Source organism: Corapipo altera, unplaced genomic scaffold (assembly GCF_003945725.1).
Source record: "Corapipo altera isolate COAL_440 unplaced genomic scaffold, ASM394572v1 0, whole genome shotgun sequence".
Classification (NCBI taxonomy): domain Eukaryota; kingdom Metazoa; phylum Chordata; class Aves; order Passeriformes; family Pipridae; genus Corapipo; species Corapipo altera.
In genome coordinates this window covers 31,584,737-31,599,575 of record NW_020884872.1, presented here as the reverse complement: position 1 = coordinate 31,599,575, position 14,839 = coordinate 31,584,737, and the positions used below count along the sequence as shown (strand labels likewise).

Here is a 14,839-nt window from a genome sequence, read left to right as displayed (position 1 = left end):
GGAAGGGAAGGGAAGGGAAGGGAAGGGAAGGGAAGGGAAGGGAAGGGCTTCATTAAGCGTCATTCTATTTGAATTTGACAGGTATAGGAACATATTGATTTTTTTGCCACTTTCAAATACCCACTTTATGTCTTCAAACTGTCCCAAATAAACAGGCAGGGTTGACTCTTTCTTAAAATGAAGTAAAAGGTACTGAGGCATTCACTTTGATTCTAGCAACTTCTAAGATCAAACTTGTTTTTATTAAAACAACCAAGAGTAGACAGGGTCCTGTTTTCTTTAGCAGGATGGCATAGTTTCACCAAGGGACCAGAAAGAAGCAAAAACATCAAGAAGTCCTCTCTGATCATGTTTCTCTATCTTGTTTCTGCTGCATCCAAGCAGTTCAACTGGTGGGTTCAACTTCCAGCGCTCCTAAGCAGATTGTACTTAGGTGGGGAAACATTCCTGTGGTAACAGCCTATATGCTTTTCAACAGTTTTTGTAATATGTGATGCAAAGTGGCACAGAGATGCACGGGGAAAAAGACTACCAAGCTAAAGGCAAGAGCATATGTATAAGTGTGAGTTGTGGCTATCTGTACGTAATGAAACAACACAGGGTGTTATCCTCTCTCTTCCTCCACTCCAACTCAGTGGAGTGGAGCGCAGCTATATATGATGTGTCTGGATGTTCTCATGGCTTTCCAACTCTGGAGATATCTCCAGAATCATACCTAGGTATGATTAATACATATCCTTATCACAGCTAGGAAAGGAGTAAGAAACGACTGGCAGATATTCTTTAAAAATAAGAATGTCTTTCTTCTTTTCTCACTTAAGTAATGAAATATTAACTCACAATAATTAGAAATACACATGACAAGAGCTTGCTCCTTTTTAGTAGTCAGTGATTCCTTCTGCAATAAAACTGAAAAAATCAAAATGCAGGAAGATTGTATTTCAAGTGCACTATCAATGTGACAGAAATGGAAAATTCAGTCTATTCATTATATTATGCTTTTGGTGGTTGAGGCAGCTACGTCATTTTAAGTAAAGAACTTCCTGTGTCTTTGACTATAGCTATTTCTGAGATAAATCCTTTTTAAAACTGTTAATCTTGCACTGACAGTAGAAAAATAAAGGTCAACTTTGAGTAATATATAACCAAAATATGTCACCTGTCATTCCCCTTTTCAGCCTGGAGTTCCATAACTCCATAACAGGAGTTAATCCTGTTTGTCTACTCCTGTTTGGATATATAACTCACTGCAAACTCCATGACTTCTTACTGGTTGTACAACTAGTGCAACTAATATGCCTCTTTTAATGACAGTACAGATGGTTTTACTGTGTGTTTCAAAAAATATTACTTTTATGAATCACAAAACAGCATATTGTCTCTTTAAAAAAACTGAAAAAATCTTTTAAAATCTTTGAAAAATATATTGGCATTACAATACTTAGAGCCTAGTCTTTCCTTGAAGAAGTGTTTTTAACACCAGATTCCATGTCAACTAACTACTGACACTAGGTTAGCTATCCTTGCCCCAACTTGGGGCATGAATCTTGTATCTGCAATTTCCTGCCATTAAAGTGTGCTATGGTATGTTAGAGCAGAGTCTTCAGATTGTTTTGAAGGTTGGAAGCTCAGAAAGTCACACATCATCATCATCATCACCACAATAACAATAACAGTAACAGCAGCAGCAGCAACCATCACAGAGGCAAAGGGGCAGCACGTCATGCCCAGCTGTTCCACAGGGCAGGCTCCAGCCTTCTCTAGAGGCAGCCAGCTCTGAGCCATCTGAACAGGACTGTTTTATATGCCCTTTATACTTCTTTGGGAGCATCCTGCCCTAGAGCAGCCAGAGCACATTTAATCTCTTAGCAGTCACCTACTGGTTTGTCTGAACTGGTAAAATGGGCTGTACTCTGGCACTGTGGACAAATGGCAGTCCCTGGTTCTCCCCTGCATGGCAGACACTTCTTCTCCCAAAATCAAGGTGGTCATATCCAGACTGCCTGGCAGAAAAGGTCCTTGGTATCTGCTGCTCTCCTCACAGTGCCCAGTACCAGCAGCTGGTAGTCAGTACCATCCTCAAAACCACGCCAGCAGCCAGGATAACCCAGCCAAACAATGTGGGAAACCACAGGGCAGTGCTCAAACATATGCCCCAACCCTTACAAACCACAAATGGAGTTCAAATGCTCCGCTAATGGGCACATCCTGCAGTGTAGCAATCCAAAATTTGGATATCAGCAGAAAAGGAACTGCTAGGATTATGTTGCAGGCCGTGGACAACAGGGGCTGAGGGAAATTTCATCATCTAAGGGCCAGACAAGACCCACTGATATTCAGCCATGTGGACTGTCCTATCTCCTGCAGCAGGATATGGAAAGATTTTGTGATGATGCTATCAGTCCATGCAGAAGCCCATTTGTTTTCTCTCCTCCCTTGTAATCCTTGTTTCAGGAAATGTTAACCATCCTCCCCACAGTGTAATCCTGGTTACTGGAAATATTGATCCTCCTCCCCCACCATGTAATCCTGGATATGGGAAATGTTAACCATTTTTCCCCCCTATGTAATCCTTGTTACTGGAAATGCTAATCAATTGGGTAGTTCCCTAGTTGGCATAACCTGGCCTCCTCATTAGCATGTTCTGCCCCCGAGACCCTTAAATAGCATTTCATGTGTTCAATAAAGATTCCAGTTTTCACCCCCAAAACCTGAGATTGTTTAGGTTTTGGACCTTTACACTGCAGTGCCCCCTTGTCTGGTTCCTGTCAGGGAACCTTGGACATATTTTCTAAGAATATAAAACTTGAAAGCTATCGGAAGTGCAGGACCACTGGCCAGAAGCCTGAGCTTGAGAGCTGGTGGGAAACCAGGCATATTTCCATTGGAGCTAGGCTTTCCAACAGCTTAACAGTCCAGCAATTGCAAGCACCTGGCATTGCTAAAATATACATCAAAAATAGCCAGGCATTGCCTATACCTCTCCCCACAGGTGTATGTTCCTATGGAGAGAGTGCTCCAGAGGGGAATGCAACGGGAAAGGAAATAATCTGATGGCTTTGTAGGCAGAAAAACAGATTGACCTTGAAGGTCCAGAGAGGTAAGGGAAACAATTAAGAAAGTTCTCCAGGTATCTTGAATCAACCACCATAAATTTTTATAACGAAATGCTGTGGCACTGCTCTTGATGTAAAATCTGGTAGCCTATTGCCATATCAACACAGTACAAGAAGCTCAGAGGGAACAGCTTGAGCCATCAGAAAAGCTTGAATGTGTTGCTTGTGAAAAGTACCAGGACTGACAGCTCCGGAAGCTAAAGGGCTTTACCTCTCTTTTCCAGTACGTGGCATTAACAACAGTGGGACACGTGTCGAACAGCCCACCCCAACCTCATAAAAGAAGGGAACTCTGAACTGAGACCCATATGCTATGATAAGTCTTGAGCAGAATAGCAGTGAGGTTAAGAAAAGTCAGAGGGAAAGGTCAGAGAGGAAAGACAAATCCCTGAGAGTCTTTGAAGCTGCTCATCCCAACACTTGGGAATAGCAGAGCTGAACCTAAATTTTTCAAGAACTGTTATGTTCATCCCAAGTCCCTCAAAGGGCAAACTACTCTTACACATATTACCCTAGAAAATGTTATTCATGTTGTTCCAAAGGAATGCCCAAAAAACCAAAGCAGGAATTAGATCTCCATGCCTACACAGATATTACTCATTTTTTTACTCTGTTAGCAGTTTTTTCTGATGTCTTAGATATGAGCCAACAAGTGACTTTTTGTGATGTAGACTATAATACTGGCTGTAATCACATACTTGGAGTAAAAAGTAAAGAAGTGTTTTTAAAGAAAAACAGAAATTTTTTTCATCTAAATAACTTGACAGCCATGAGGTAGAAGGGATCTTAGTCCATCTGCTCTACTACTATCAGCCTCAGGTGTTCAGGTATTCCCCATATCCCTCCTCCATGTCAAAACTGCCATAAGCTGGGACACCAGCAGCTGTTACATCCCGTAAAAAATATTCTCCTAGCATTGGTCATTTCACCTTTACTAGTCAGTGCTGTGTATCCACAAAACCAGCTAACATTGGCAGTTTTTTTCCCTTAGACACAGTCCAAGAGCCTTTCAGGGGGGCTACTTCCAAGCTTTGCTATGGCTGAGAGATTCCTACCTGTGAATACTGAAAGATCACGAACCCTTAGATGTGTCCATGAAATATTCTGGATTCAAATAACCATTTTTTATCAGTAGCACGCTTCACTGGAAAATGTCTGGCTAGCTAAAGGGAAGCACATTGACTGATGCTATTAGTTGTCCTGTCACCCTAAGCTACCCCATTAGTGCTTCCATCTTAAAAGCCCAAATGTGCTATGCTTTTCTTTTCCCACTTTTCAATCTTATGTATGACATCCGCCAATGATACACAGATAAATTTTAAAATAATATGGTATATACTCATCCCATTATAATCACATTATAACTGACACTGAATCATTGCTCCACAAACAGGCAAGCCCAGGAAGGAGTAGGGCCTCAACAGTCCCCACATTTCATAACTTTTAAAATTCCCGAAGTCTGAGTCACCCCATGGCTTACCAGAGGAGCAACACTGGAACGTCCAAGAGTTGTCTGTTTGACCTCATACACTAAGTATCTAACATCATCTTAACACAGGACTTCAGCTAGAGAGAGAGAAAAGCTGTTATTTAAATTGTTTTAAAATTAAAGATGATTTAATGGCTAAAGATTTTGATTGGTGTCAAAAATTAACTCCAGAAGTAACCACCAAAGCCTGCTTCTTGTGTTGAAAGCTGGCATGTTTTGAGCACCAGACCCACCCAGCTCCTGGTTATGGTGAAGCAAAGCATTTGCAAATGTCCTCATGGCCTCAGGGGGCAACTGAGTTCTGGCACAAGTTTTGTGCTAGGGGAAAGTGGTTTTACAATTTAGAAAATAGAGCTGCTCCAACAAAAGGTGGTTATTTAATTATAGTACTTTAATAGAGACACTTTATCTGTAATAAACAAAGCATGTGTATGCAATTACATTATTTAGAATATCGACTACCCATGCAGTGCAAAAATATTGCTCTCAGTTGCTTTGTTAAAATACAGCTCAGCTCCATGCATGTGGTTTTTCTGCTCTCCAGGGTGCGGAACTACTCCCTGAAAACTGAAATAAATATTCACAGGAGATAGGACCAAATTGCCTCAGGTCTTTCACAGGGATATACTGGCATCTCTCCAATGCTAAGTGAAGTCTCTAAGGGCTTCCTGGTGAATTCAGTGAGCTCCATGTAGAGTTGCTTACCCACTCCTCTGTGAGTAACCACATCTCTAAACCAGAGACAGTAAGAGACAGTAAGAAAATGTTGCTTATCCATATAAAGAAGAACATCTTTAAGCTATAACAAAACATATAATTATATTTATCCAATATTGATGTTTCTATTTACCAGAGCAGAGAGGATGAGGCACAAAGTTTCAGTGAGTTACCAGGGCTTACCTAAAGCTGCAGTTTCTAACCAATAATGTGGGCTTCAGAGGTGAGGAACAAGCATATTTTATCTGAACCATAGCCCAGTTCCCAAGCTAGCAGTCCCACAAGTCCATGTGGGCTCCACAGGACTTGTTGGGCTCAGGGACATGGTAATGAAAACTGGGAGTCACTGCTCCAGTGGAGTGTATGTACCTCTAGGTCCTTGTATCAGAAGACCTTAGGTATAAGGGGATTATTTCGGTTTGAAAAAACATCATTTATTTACCACACTAAAAAACCCACAGGTATTTCAAGAAGTTATTATGTAAAGTTAGATACGTACTTTTTTTCTCATAACTCAAAATCTTCTCTCTTTTGACACCAGAGCAAAGGACAATGTATGTTATGGTATTTTGGATCTACGCATGGCCAAAAAGGACATGTATATTGACCAGTCATCTGCCACCTACAAGGATGGATAATGGTCCACTTCTCTCATGCACTGTTTGTGGATTTTCTTCCCTGCCCAACCAAAAAACAACAGACTGATTGACAAACAGACTTTTCACTGGGAAATGAGATTAAAAAACATTTCACCAAACTCTGTGTAGTCTAAAACTCCAAAGAGAGCTTGGGGCTGCCACACTACATTTTCAGAATATCTGACAGCCAGGGCCAATCATAGCCTAAAATTACAGAAAAGAACAACAATTTCAGAAATTAGCAAGCAAAGAGCTGCCCTGGACACCCAAAAGGAAATACCAACTAGACACAGGCTGCCGGATCCTTATCCCCAAAAGTATTTGAACCCTTCTCTCTGATCAGTATTCCCAGCAAAGAAGATATTTCTGCTGGACTTATGCTTATAACCAGGTCAGCTTTTTCCCATGAAAAAACAGGGAGGAAAAGGGACTTTTTTCCAATTCCATTTAGCAAATACACAAGTGGCCTTTCTTCTAATCTGTTTAGTTTTGAGTGTCTCTCTTATTGGCATAACACAAAGGATGAAATCTTCATTAGAAGAAAGGTTCAAAACTGGCTGGCACAGACCTGAGGTTTGCAACACAAGCCAAAGACAGAGGAAGACTCACCTCTCTTCCCTCACCTCTTTCTCTTCCTTCCTCCCTCATCTGGGAACACAAATGAGGCAGAGTATATCCCATATTAATCTGCTGGTTCTCACCTAATGAATCAGTAGGCACAAGGATTTTGAATTAAGCAAATGAAGCAGAACACAGATTTTAAAACAACGAAATGCCCTGACTGCTCACGGGTGCAAGAGGGTACTCCGGTAAGTCAGTTCTTGCCCTTTCATGGCTCTTTTTTTTTGCATGAGACTGATGTGGCAGACCCAGACCCAACTGTTGTGGGAAGACCCAAAAACTGGAGTGACTTGGTTTGCAGGAATGTCTACTGTGAGAATCCCCTGGGGCTTGGAGAGGACTGAGAGCCGGATTAGCTCAGCAGACTCCCCATGATGTACCTAATCCCGAAGTAGCTCCAGGCAATCCTGGGATACTATGGGCAGGTACAGACAAACCTGGACTTGTTCCACTTGGCGGGGTGCTGGGATGGGAAGGGCAGGAGCATGGTGTGGATGGGAGCTGGCTCAGAGATGCCAGATCACTGCATTAACCCAGGGTTGAACCTGAGCTCTGCTCCAAAAATACTTGGCTTTACTCTGTACTAACACAGGTTTATGGCTTCCAGAGCTAAGCCTGTAAATCCATATGGAGAAGGACGCTTCACAGATTGTCAAACTCAGGTCTCTGGCAGTTTGGGAATCCTTTTGCTATCTTCTGTCTCACACTGCAGGTGCCTAAAAACTGAAACAAGGTTTAGAGCAATGCCTAAATTGTGAAAGTAACCCAGAAAATTACCAGCTGAGTAACAACTGTGCAGTGGAACTGACATTTCACAGGAGTATATGCAGGGAACAGAGGTTTTAAGGCAAGTCCGAGAGAGCAGCTGTTTTCATCCTGTTACTGCTCAACTCTGGGGCTGCTGAGCATTTTCTATAACATTATCTGAGCAGAGGCCAGGATCCAGCAAGATTAATATGGCTTGTTTCTTGGCTTTTCTGAGCCATGGCTTAATGAAATAAACTGGAATAGATTGGACAGAGTTGGCTAAGTGCCCAACACAAGTCTCGTTGTCACTTGGGAAGAGTAGCAGGCATCGGTATGAGAGGCTACAGGCTTTTGCTGCCAAGGGTTTTATTCTATCGTTCCTGATTTACGGGGTCAGGTTTGGTAGGTAGCCTGACTCTGCAGCTCCATCTCTTGGCAAACATCAGGTATCAAACATACTGCACAGGCTCGACGTACTTCAGGCAGAGATGTGCAATAAATACTTTTCGGTGCAAGATACTCCTCATTTCCTTAGCGATAATGGAGGGACACAATTCTCACCTAAAATAGAAGAGGGAATTCTCTCGTGTACTTCCTTCAGCGTTTGTTACGTTATCAACTGTTGCTCTGGAAACAGTCCCCAAGTCAGAAACCAGCAACTGAGAAAGAAACTGGGCTTTGTGTGGAGTTTTTTTGTTGTGTTTTTTTTAAAAATACCTAATTAAATTTTTTTAACTGCTACTATTTTTCAGTCATGAGAAAAGATTTAGCAATTCTTGAATAAGCATTTTTATCTAAAAAAGAATTTTGTCATCTTCCCCGATCAGCCAATTTGGCCCTATGATGGCCGATGTAATCATGATATACATATCTACCCTGTTCTCCTTGTTTGTAGGTCAGTATGTCTCATGAAAAAAAAAGCCCACAAATTTGCAAACAATTATTATTTGCTGCACCGTGGCCTTCTGCAGCCTGTACGACTGATGATCTGATTGACGTCTCTGCTTCCGAGTGAATCTTAGTGATTTATCCTAGTTGATAAAGTGGTTTCGCCATAAGTACAGGCTAGTCAAGACTAGTCAGACTTTTTCAGACCTGCTAATAAATCATAGTAATGCCTTAATCTGACCTGGATTAAAAGTATTTTAAAAATGGACAATACAAAAAAGTACAAAATTACTCAAGTTATCTTGTAACAAGTACAGATAAACTCAGGCTCTGGGAATGGAGAGGAATAACATGCAGATACAAAACAGTCTTGGACAGTCAAGTGACAAAAGATTTTTTTCTGAGGGTTTGAAAATTAACAAAGAAATGGGAGAGTGAAAATGGTGGAAAGCAAAAAAAAATTAAGTAAATCAAGAGAGGAGCTTGGATGAGATACCAGCAAATCAAGATGCCACCACAGCTGAATGCAGCATTTTCAAACAGAAGAAGATGCTTTCTGAGAGGAAGAATATGAACTACATCTTCTAGGTTCTAAATTTAACTGTCAAGAGTCAGAAAAACACTTGGTTGTCACTGTAGGTATTTTGCCATAGATGTCTCGTAGTGCTAAAAAGAGGAAGAGTTAGGAAGGAAAAAGAATGAAACAGGGAGGCAATACTGAAAACACTTTTTATTACCCAAACCAAGTGCATCTGGATCAGTTCTGGACACCTTGAGAAGGACAAAGCAGACATGAAAGGAGTTCAGAAATGACAATGAAAATAACTAGAGGCGTGAAAAGCTTATAGATGAATAGTAAAATCAAACCTTTTCACTTCAGAGAAGGGAAAAGATGAAGGTGTTCAAAATAATGAATGGCACCAAAGAAAATGGGTCCTGTTCGTCATTTCCCATCATACAGGAGCAGGAGGGCATCTGCTGAAAATGAAAGACAAAGGGTGAAGAGCAATCCTTTCCCACAGCATGTGACTGCCTGGTGCAGTTCCTTCCCACTGGAGGCAACTGAGGCTGGGAGTTTGCAAATTAAAAGGGAATGGAAATGTGCATGGGAAAAAAGACAATATGTCAAGTGCTAAAAATAAAGATGTGATTTGATTTTAATGGAGGCTACCTTCCAGTGTAGGCTGCAAGACATAAAGTGGTCTTTGAGGGTAGGCAAGAGCAAACTTTTTCCCCTCCAAGGAGATTCATTTCATCTATCTTGCTCCAGCATTTCTCAGACCTTTCACTGCCAGATCTGGTCCTTTCCACTGTCCCAGAGAGGATGCTGGAGCAGACACAGGAGTGCCTGTTTATGAATCAGCAGGTCCTGTTCTACTGCACCAGCAAATAGGAAAAAGCTGGGAGAAACTAAATGTGGCCATGGGGAGACAAAAACAGACAGAATTCACAAGAGTGCAAAAATGAAAACCAGACCCACAGTTCAGCTGAGTTTCCAAACAGCCAAATTTCGAGAGAGTGGTGTTCCCACTTTGAAACCAGCAGGGGAAAACAGAGAGAAGTCCTGAGCACAGTGCTCTTCAGAAAAGATTAATAAACTGACACAAGACACTGAGAGAAAATTTCACTGTCTGTACAAGAGAGAAGAGCCGTGAGCAACCCAGGAAGTACAAGGGCAGCAAGAGATGGCAGTTGTCCAAGAAAAGATTGGAAATGGTGTCGTTGCTCTAGAGAGGAACAAAGATACCTCAAATTTCCCTAACTGGTCTTATTTTCATCCCTGTATGCTCAAACATGGTAACTCATATTCAATTTATAGCTTTTATTGACAGTTTTCCTGTGTTGTTGCCATAGCTGAAACACATGGTATGATGATTTCATTTTTTTCTTAGTGGCTTGGCTAAAACTAAATCCTTTTTGGCTTTTTTTTGAAGATATGAAATAGAGAAATGGGACCAATTTTGGCATATCTGCCATATTGCACATCTTTCAGCATACTCTGTGTTGAAATATTTGTTAAGGTCCACTATGTTGCTCTCTGGAATTTCATGACCAAGCAGGGGTGCTTTACCACTTTTGCAGATTCCAGCCAGGAGTCCCTCTCTCTCTTCATTGCCTATTCAGGGACTTGGGGTGGGCCAAACCTCTAACCTACAAACAAAGGTTTGTGAACAAAAAAAAGATGGTATAACACACATCTGAGTTTTCAGTATTTCATTATTTCACTGTTTCAGAAATCCTAGTTTCAGCGTGTTTCTCTTCAAAAGTAGCAGAGGCTCTGAAGTCTGCTATGACTGGAATCTGACTATTCCTTTGCAAGTGTGGATGGCAGTCACTAACATCAGTTCTTCTCCACAATTCTTTTGTTGTGCTATTTTAACTCCACTTCTCTCAGCTGATCTTCTAACACAGCATCCTCCCCGCATAGTGTGGTTAATTATACAGCCACTCTGCTTGCAGAGTTAAGCATATCATAGCTTTTTACACAACTAGTTTTTTTCTTGAGTAGCATTTTCCGAGAGTCCTGATGATAAGATTCACTTGACGCCTCTATCCACGCATTATGTGTTCCTTTTTGCTTATTGATTTCAAATTCCATTGCATATAAAATCATTCATTTGCAAGTAGTGTTCCTTTCCCTTAAAGATTCATAAAATATTACTTGCTAGTTCTTTCTTCTGTAAAGGACAAGCTGCTCTTTTTGAGGGCTGTGCAATTATTCTGAGATTTTTCCCATTTCTGCACAGGAGTTCATCTCTGAGTACAGCCTAAGGGGAAAGTCAGGCAGAGCAGCAAGGAAAAACAGCCAAGTACAGCCTGGGAAGAATTTCACACACCTCTTTCCTTCAGTGCCTCAGCACACACTGACAGAAAGAAATACAGCTGAGAACATCATCAACCTGATCTGCTCTTTGATTTTTAATTTTTGTATAGACAGGTTGTTCCAGTGCACAGATAATGATCAGCAAGTTGATGAAGTTTTGCAATAACTAATATAAGTTTTGAACCAGTGCTTAGAATGGTTAGCATTTTAATACATGCAGAGATAATTTGCTGTTCAGCACTGGGCAGGGAGTATTAACCAGCCAAAATACTTATTCACAGACTTTTCACAATACAGTTCTCAGTCTGCATAAGACTTCAAGCCAGAGATAGGTACAAGGATTTCAGTGAAAAAAAAAAAAAAAGTAAAGTCAGAAGTCTTTGAGTGCAAGCAGCTTAGAGTACATAAAATTTTTGGGACAGATGATGATTGTCAATGAAATAGAAAGGACAACCTTGTCTAGATTATCATCTAGAGCTTAAGCTTCTCTGATGACACCAGTGCGACAAAGTATAAATATAAAACAAAAAAAAATGAAATTACTATGATATCTTCAGCCTCTGCACTAGCATCAGCTGGTACTGCAGAGGTAATCTCATATCACCTAGTTCTGCATCCCTGCTCCCTGTAAAACAGATGATGTGCTTTCCTGGGTTTTCTGAAGTTCAGTTGAGACAGGCATCTTGACTTAAAAACTTAACCCAGGGAAGACCAAAGTGATTGTGGCAGAGTGTGAGCATGTGCGTGAAACCTGAAAGAAAAAGCAGAGGTAAGATCCTTTCCATTGCTGCTCATCCTTAGGCTTATCCTGCAGGCACCCCACCCAAAGACTTGGCCTTGGCCTTGGATATACAGGTAACACAGGGTGGGGTGGGGGGAACAACTTTCTTTCCTACTCATTCCTTTACAAGTAGCAACTCCTCCAGCTGGACAACTTTGCATCTGCGTCAATTAATACAGCTCACCAGTCAGGGAACTTTGCATTTTGTGAACTAACACTTCAGTGAAACCCCTCTCTTCAAAAGGAAAATAATTTACTTAGCCAAGACAACTTGTCTTTTCTAAAATACAAAAATAGACCGGCCAAGCCAGAATGTAAATTTACAAAGTTATTTGGAGAAACTGAAAAGTACTTTAGAAAATCAGAAGGAAAATGAGAAGAGGGAAAATTATAATGTACCAATTAGAGCGGAATGTGAGCTGTCCATGCTAATGCAGGATTCTTCCTAATTTGTTTTCCAGGACAGTCTTCAAAAAGATTGAAATTTAGCATTAGCACATCAGACTGGCCACAAGAATGACAGCAATAATAATAAACCACCATATTTCAAGTAGTCAAGAGAAAAGTTAGGTCTTTTAGGTTTTATTCACTGTCTTAATAGCTCATATCCATTAAAATTCATAGAAATGTCAATGGGATCACAATTTCATTGCATTTTTGAAAATTAACAACCAGTAGTCCTGTGACTACTGGTCAGGCTCATGAAACGGTCTGACAAAAGTAAAAAAGAATGTGCTTGCATTTTTTGTCTTAGTTGCCATCAATTCCATTTCTGAATCCAAACAAGCATATGTGCACATATGCACACATCGATATACATACTCACAATTTTCATAATGGTATCCTTGCTTCCACAAAAAAATAAAGAAATAAAAGTGGTTTCTGTTGTTTTACCAATGCAGAATATTAGTAAACACTGAATTGGTTCACCCCTGGTAAGGTCCATTATAATCCAGTGGCCCCTCACCTGCTCCTTTACCTCACTGCACCCTTCAGACCCGCTGCAGCAAGCCAGCCCCCAGCAAAAGTTCAAAGACTTATCACCTACCTGCATCGCTGAAAATCTGCAGCCCCGTGGCTTTGGGGGAGTTGGAGCAGCCAAGGGAAATGGAGGGACAGGGGAAAAGCTGCTGTGTCACTGTGGAATGCTTGGCACCCCATTGCAGGGAGTGAGACAGCAAAATCAGCTGCAGTCAAGCCTAATCCTCACTGACAAGGGGGAGAGCAGCAAAGAGAAAGCTGAGGAGGAAACAATAGGGATTTTCCCTTAGCAACAGTGATATTTGAAAGCATAAAGATAAAAATTATTTTGGGGTTGCCTGAACACTTAGCAAGAGTTGGGGATTATTTGTGCAGAGGAGTTCAGAAGAGGCCGCAAGCTCTTTGGGAGGATCCTAAACTTGAGTGTAAACTGAGTAAATCTCTGGTCAGCTGTGAGAGGGAAGCTGCAGTGATTTATTTTAGCTGAACAGGGTTTTTATATACTTATAAGTTACTTGGAACCTCTGCTAACCCCTGTGACCATCTTTGCAGCAGCATTCAAGGCACCTGCTGTTTTCACCTCCTGCTTCTCTCCGCAGACACTTTTATTTTCAATGTTCATGGTTGTTTTGCCTGTGAAATTCAGTGCAAGGGTACTTAAATCTTCTTTTGTGAGCCTCTCAGCTCAAAAGAAACACAAATAATAACAAAATACCCCACCTGAAGCTGTCAGAAAGGCCTCTTTCATTTCTACCTGTACCTTCTGGGGGTCCAAGGCACATCGTTCCTGCTCATTTTGTGGGACAGCGAAGCCCCAAAGTCAGGACCCAGTTGGTGACTGTCAGCAAACAAGGGAAACAGAAATAACAGGCTCTAAGAGAGGAATCTAGAGCAGGGGCCCCAAAACATTCACATATTGCCTGTTCCATTGCAAAGATGACCAGCAAAGGCCACCAGCAGGAACTCTGCCCAGATGTGTTAGGTAACTCCCTACTGATATGGATTACATTAGCTTTCCACATACAGCTAAATTTTTTTTTGCTCTCCTTGAAACTCATTAAAATACACAATAAAAGTGTTTTCCTTTTAATTTTTTAGCCATTTTAAAAATTAGATTGCCCCATATGTTTTATATTTTCAGGTCATTTCCTGGGATGGAGAATACCTTTGGGCAAAGTCTTTGTTTCCTTAAACTTAACCCAGCTATACTATCCATACAGATAAACAGTTTTCAGAAATAAGGTACAGATAAGTCCAGCAGTAAGTACAGATCACAGTTTCTTTGCCACGCAGAGGATGTCTTTCCTTGTGTAGTTTTTCAGTTTCAGTGTGCTTTGTCCTCAGCTTATGCACCATTTCCCTGTTTCTTCAGCCTTCCTTGAACAACCTCAAAATTTAGGTTAGGCAGAAACTAAGCTGGAAGATGGCTCTGAACAACCTTGCCTGCACACATTGCTGCAAATAATATCCTGTGTTGAAAAATCTCTCCCCATTGGAGGGCAGCTTCCCTCCAGCAGCAGTTCATGTAAAGGGATTTTGTGAAAGGCCAAAGCATCCTTTATGCAACCCCACAAAATCCTAGCCAGAGCATGCCACCATGCATCAAAAAAAGAGAGCAGGATCGAAACAGCACCTGCCTCATGCTGCCTTTCTGCCTGGAGAGAGGAGACAGCCCTGTGCGTGAAGGGTCTGGGTGGGAGAGAGTGAAGGAGGCAGGTGCCACTGGATGGGTCAGGCAGGCATGCCAAGAGCTTTGGCTACATCCAGCTGCCTCCATTTACTTTAATTCTTCCTCCTTCAGAGGGGATGGGAAAAGCAAACCCTGGAGAGGAGCTGGCAGTAACAAGGCTTTCTAAAAGGCCACCTTGGAGGAATTGGGCAGTCTCCACCTCAACCCCCTGCCTTCCACCCACAATCCCTTCCCTGTGCCCCCCACATCCTCCCCGGGTCTGCTAAAGGATCCTGATTTACACATCTTGTTTGTCCATGAGCAGCCTTATTGATGTCCACAGCCCCTCCGTCCTCAGAAAGGTCTCC

At 41.6% G+C, this 14,839-nt stretch overlaps 1 long non-coding RNA gene across 6 annotated transcripts in view; it reads right to left on the bottom strand.

The window, feature by feature from the left end:
* The window catches only part of LOC113949078, a 42,231-nt gene extending 29,195 nt beyond the window's left edge, over positions 1–13,036 (bottom strand). The window contains exons 1-4 of one of the 6 annotated variants that reach the window (XR_003528350.1): positions 12,870–13,021; positions 10,288–10,367; positions 9,084–9,191; positions 5,029–5,336 (exon numbers count right to left, since the gene is read on the bottom strand). This is a non-coding gene — a long non-coding RNA (uncharacterized LOC113949078). The other 5 variants (XR_003528347.1, XR_003528349.1, XR_003528351.1 and 2 more) reach the window with 5 other exon arrangements.
* Between the last annotated feature and the right edge of the window lie 1,803 nt (positions 13,037–14,839).